We start from the raw sequence: 6,013 nt of genomic DNA, 5'->3' as shown, positions 1-6,013 counted from the left end.
CTTCGCAATTAATTAATGTTCGTTGTGCTAGGAGAAATATCTAGCTCATCTGCAAATTCCATAGATCTTCTTTTCCTCTTTCATATTATTTCTGGACACAATGTTATTTTGTGGAGAACCACTGTAGGGAAAAGCATAGAGTAATGATTAGATTTAAGTACCATTGTCATTGTTTCTTTTTTTTGTTACGATTCATATTAGTTAGAGTTCTGGGTTTTCAATTTGGAATGGTGGTGCAAACACATTTTCTTCCAGATTTTTTTTTTCCATTGTCAAGGTTTTGGCTCTGAATGACTAATGCTACTAACTGGAATTGGAGGAGCAAGGAAATAACTAACTTTCTCAAGTTGGAGTTACAGAAGCTTAAAGTATCAATTACATTAAAAAGAAATGGCAATAGATTATAATGGAATCAACCAAAATTAGTAAAAAGCATCAGAACTCTCGCCTTAAACTCACTTCCCACTGGGGATTAGTGGGTTCATCATGTTCGGCATCTATCTAGTTCAGGGAGATCATAATTAAAAAAAAAATTAGTTAGTCACTGTTTCATCTTCAACCGTTTGACATGAGAACCACTGGTAGATTCTTCCTCATCGTCATCATGGTCTCTATTGTTCTTATCTCCTTCGTAAACTGCAAGTGATCTTTCTTCATTCACAACAATGTCATCTGAAGTGTGTTGAATCATTGAATAGTTTTCATTCAATCCTGTTTCCTCATCCGGCATGTGCACCTGCAAGAGTCCACATTTTTTAACCTGCACTCTGGATTCTTCAAAATCCTCTATTTCAAAATTTATTGAGAACTCCAATTGATCTCCTGATTGAGCTTCAAATTCACCTTCACCACCCAAGTAAACATAAAGCTCTTTAAATGGTATATGGCACACCCACATTTGGTCTTCATAGCTTGAGCCTTGGTTATACTTATCTCCGCAAAACCATATCCATTTAGTACCTTTGGTTCTATTAGAAATGATAGCAACTGCTTCAACGCTATTGTCATCTTCTTCTTCTTCAACTACAAAAACAGCAGATGCATCCAATCCGTGGAACTTACAGCCCAAATGTGGAGATACCTCAAAACATATTGTATTCCCTGTACTCTGATGAACCATCCACTCTGGAATTTCATTCCCAGGGCCAAAGACCTCAAACCACTTATATAGTCCCTGTTTCAGAGAATTGAAAGATTTCTTAGCACTGAAACAATTTGTTGGTGTTTTGGGGTTGGGGGGGGGTGAGTGAGAAGAGAACGCAGCACCTGGAAAGGGCTATTCTTCCTGAAAATATTCTCTGGATGATGGCATTCACCAATGTGGATGCCTGATATGTGTTGACTGTGGACACTGACTTCTTTAAGCACCATTGATGTGCATCCATCTATCTCCAAACTTAATACTTTAGGTGGAAGCTTTGGCATTGAGAGAGGCTTTGTACAGCCACACAAATGTAGCCATCGAAGTTGAGGATGGAAACTTATGTCTTCTGGCTGGTTACAGAAGTGTTCATAGTTCAATTTTGCACCTTGTAATGAACTTAGCTTCCGTAGGTTTGGCATTTCCTGTAATGACGAGCAACCAGAAGTCCTCAACCACATCAAACTTGCGGGAAGTTCCGGGAGTGTCTGCAGTTTTTTGCACTCACTCAGAAGAAGAATGATAAGTTGAGGAAGCTGAGGTAGTAGCATTAGACTTCTACACTCAGTCAAATCAAGACACCAAAGGCAGGAAAGATGACTGATGCTGGTTGGCAATGTACAGAAACTGTTTCCTCTTAAATGTAGATTTGTCAATGAACATAAGCTACCGAAATCATTTGGAAGCTGATCTTCTGATAGATTGCAGTCAGATAGATTTAAGGTTGTTAAAGAGCTTAATCCAGCAAAAGATGGAAGCAAAGGCCTTTTTCTTAGTGAACCCCAAGAATGGAAGCATGAGCTCCATGACTTAGATAGAACAGAGCACCCTGAGAGATTGAGTCTTTCAAGAGATACTAACTTAGATATGCTGGCTGGGAGATTCTTAAGGTTGTAACAGTTTTTCAGATTCAAGACCACAAGCTTATCAAGATCTCCAACTGATTTGTGAACTTCAACCAGTCTAGTACAGCCTTCAAAGTTCAATATCTCAAGGCTATCAAGTCCTACAAAGTTGGGGGACTTTGTTAGATAAGTCGAGTGACTTAGATCTATGACTTTCAACCTTCTGAACATCTGCATATTATCAACAAGAAAGAAAAAGGAAGGAAATAAAATTTCCCATCTACTGTACAATCTAGTGCAACTGAACAAAACCAGAACAAATTTGAAACTATTTTCAGACCTTGGCTTCCTTCCGAAATTCTGTAATTCTGCTGTTTTGCATGTCTAGGACAACAAGATTATGCAGATCAAAATTGGTAGGTATAGATTCCAGAGGGAATCCATGCCAGCATAGCCATATCAACTCCTTAGAAAGATGTTCATACCCTGATCCTCTTAGTTTTACATTATTCAGTTGGAGTAGTCTTAATCTATTCATGTTTGCAAATGCTTTAGTATGAACAGAAATATCCTCAAACTGAGAAATATTCAGGATGAGGCCTTCAACAGAGTTGCTTCCCTATCAACACATAATCTAGTTTAACTTAGTAAAAGCACAAAGAACACCTTAACAAAAGAAATACAATTGAAGAGGGTGCAGTAAGGATTTGATTATGTTTACCTCATGTTTTTCCAATACTTCACAAACATCCTCATGGAACCACAACCTTGAACGCCTCCCAGGCACTTCGGGAGCTTCTTCGAGAACAATTTTCCTTCCCATGTCTTGGAGAAGATTATGCATTTTTAATTCATTATTTTCATCAATTCCTATCAGTGATCTTCGATTTAGAACACTGATCCCAATATTTGCGAAGAAACCACATCCGTCGAGTATCTTTATTACATAGTCTTTGTCCACTCCAACAAAGAAACAAGCAATATCAAGGAATGTCTCTTTCTCATCATCATCCAATGCATCAAAACTTAATTTGAGCTTCTCTTCAATTAGATTGTGAGGAGTACTTTTCAATCCTTCTAATGTAATCACCCACTCAGGTATGCTTCTTTTGTCCACCATAAGAGAGCCCAAAACCTCAATAGCTAATGGAAGTCCTCCAAGATTCTCTACTACATCTTTTGAAAGCTCCATGTATTCATTTATAGGACTCTCTCTTTTGAAAGCATGCCAACTGAAAAGCTCAAGAGATTCATACTGGTTCAACTCATGAAGCTCATATATTTCATCCACTTCAACCCCTTGTAGCAACTGATAACTTCGGGATGTGATAATGATTCTACTGCCAAAACCTAAACAATCGCGATTTATACCTAATTGAATTAATTGTTCTGGTTGATCTATATCATCAAGAACAACAAGAACCCTTCTATTGGACAATCTTTGTTTTATCAAATTTATTCCTCTAGCAACATTGCTGATCTTCAAGTTGTCCTTCATCAGGATATCAGATAGAAGTTGTTCTTGTAATTGGATTAGACCTCTGGGTTTTCTTGAAACTTCACCAGCATTTGCAAGGAAACAGTGTCCTTCAAATCTGTGATGAATTTGATTGTAAGCTGCCTTTGCAATGGTTGTTTTGCCTAATCCACCCATACCACAAATCCCTACTATTCGGACATCCGACGAAGACAAATTTAACATCCCTTTCAAATATGTTACACGGAAATCTATTCCAACAGGATATTTGGCTATATGCAATGGTGATCTATCTACTTTTGTTAAGACTTCCTTAACAATTTTGTGGATGGAATGTTTGCTCGAGCTTGTCTATTCTGTTTCATGTAATAAATGGAAGCAAAATAAACATGAAGTTAGCTTAAAACTGTATCAGTTAAAAGCTCAAAAAAACACTACTGGAGAATAGAGGTTACCCATCAGCAATGTTTTGTAGGTGCCAACCAGACAAATTAGCCGTTTTGTTTAGGGCTTTCCTCCATGTGACAACCTTCTCTATGTTCTCCTTGAAGAGCTCTTCATGCTTCACAAAGGCTTCTCCACAGATACCAGTTTGATTTCGGATATCTGATGGCAAAACATCATAAAAAACAGGAAGAAGAGTTTGACCAATCCTACTTATGCATTCAAGTATCTTCACAAGCTCATCAAGACAACACCTTGAAGAAGCATAGTTTCTTGAGAAGACAACAATGGAAACCCTGGATTCATTAATGGCTTTCACTAGTTCTGACGAGATCTCGTCTGTCCTGGGTTTTTCATCGCATCTGAAGGTGTTGATGCCTCTTCCAATCAAGGCATTGTAGAGGTGGTAGGTGAAGTTTTGTCTTGTATCTTCACTGAAACTCAAGAACACATCTTGATTCCAAATTTGAAGCATATTGGTAGAGACTTGCACTTGAGATTGAATTCTGAGATGGATGAGGAATGTCTCTGCAATGGTACCTAACCAAAAAACAATAATTATAACTTGGATATCTATTTGTGTGTTAAACTATGGAACCTCACATCATCTTTGTGTCCTGTGCAAAGAATTAATTATGAACTAAGAGATTGCTGATTAAATGATTGAGAATGACATAAATATATCTTCCACGATTTCTTGTCTATCAAGGAACTAACCTCCATGCCATCGTCTCAGTCAATCTTTTTTTTTTTTTTGGTTGCCAACCTGGTTCCAAGGCTTTGCCCAGACTAATCCAGTATTCGACCCGAGTCGCACACTTGTCTATGGTGGGTGAGTCTCTTATCGGGGAATTTTTGCATCCCACAAGGTTTCGATACCGGAACCTTGCCTAAGCGGACCAAGTTGCTTACCACTTGGACCAACCCCCGTTGGTATAAGAATACAACTCTAAAATTGGTATTTGACATAGTTTTTTTTTTTTTTTCCCTAGAGGATAGTATAGTATTTTGACCTTAATTTTAAGATAAAATAGACATTAAATATTCAACTATAACGATCTCTTAACACTGTTAAAACAGAAAACGGTAACAGTAATTTTAAAAAAAGCAGAATCATTTTAGTAATTAAACTATAATACAAAAAAAAACAATAATTATTCTTGGATATTTATTTTCTTAAAGTGCTCTCCAACATACCCAACAAATTGCAAGGATCGATATTGACATTGCCATTTACGAAGACCCACCACTCCACCACTCTTAGCTAGTGTACCATCCAGCTCCACAATTAGAGAACCTTATGCCTTTTGAAACAACATGAAATACATTCTCGGTGTCCCACACTAATGTGACTACAATGAATTTTATTCGTCATTTTAAGTGAGTTTATTCTCTCTCCTTTTAGAAAAGAAAAAAGAGAATGCGATCTCCAATATTAGGGTCCAGAAGTACATATATAATGAAAACAACATTGCTTTGTATGAAGTGATTTGATTAAGAGATTGGGTTGAATTGGGTTTCAGTGAAGGAAATGGCTTAAGCATCAAGTACAATCCACTTGGTTAAGCTGATTCTTCCATTCACTTGGAAAGTTTCTTGAAACATGACAAAATAAAACACTTAAAAAAGGGTATTTTTGTATGATCAGTTAGATCATTTGATATCCTATTTTAACTCGATTGAGACCAGTAATTAGGCGAGCTGAGTTAGAGCAGTAGGGATCAGATGCTGGTTCTGTGTAGCTATATGATACCACACCTACCCAAGGAGGGACTAGAACATTCTATATTTCATTAATCATCTTTGTTACATCCACCAACATCAGTTTGGACTCATCGTATGGTTAATTGGTCTCGAGAAAGTTAACAGAGAGGAAGTAAGTGATATTTACCCTTCTTCTTTTTTTGGATCTGAGGTTCATTCGGGTCAAGCTTGCGCGCACCCCTGAAGGGATTTGAACTCTGAACTCCTGTGTGAAAGCGTTGGTCTTTTGCCAACTGAGCCACCCCTCAGGGTTAATTGGCCTATGTTTTGTCCATACTTTATTTAGTCAATGTCTGCCACTAATCCTAAGTTTGGGTGGAGAATAAGGCTCAGTATGTCAAG

The 6,013-nt window shown here is 37.6% G+C and overlaps 1 pseudogene across 1 annotated transcript; it reads right to left on the bottom strand.

The window, feature by feature from the left end:
* Positions 1 to 474: 474 nt before the first annotated feature.
* Positions 475 to 4,421, bottom strand: LOC148999469 (disease resistance protein RPV1-like; annotated as a pseudogene). Its single transcript, XR_016170922.1, has 5 exons — positions 3,919 to 4,421; positions 2,708 to 3,819; positions 2,327 to 2,605; positions 1,267 to 2,217; positions 475 to 1,174 (listed from the first exon to the last, which is right to left on the bottom strand). The product of XR_016170922.1 is annotated as a disease resistance protein RPV1-like (transcript).
* Between the last annotated feature and the right edge of the window lie 1,592 nt (positions 4,422 to 6,013).

The sequence above is a fragment of the Hakea prostrata genome, unplaced genomic scaffold (genome assembly GCF_041222555.1).
Source record: "Hakea prostrata isolate BN-2017 unplaced genomic scaffold, UWA_Hpros_2 contig_4, whole genome shotgun sequence".
Lineage (NCBI taxonomy): Eukaryota > Viridiplantae > Streptophyta > Magnoliopsida > Proteales > Proteaceae > Hakea > Hakea prostrata.
This window is presented reverse-complemented; position numbering and strand designations above follow the sequence as displayed.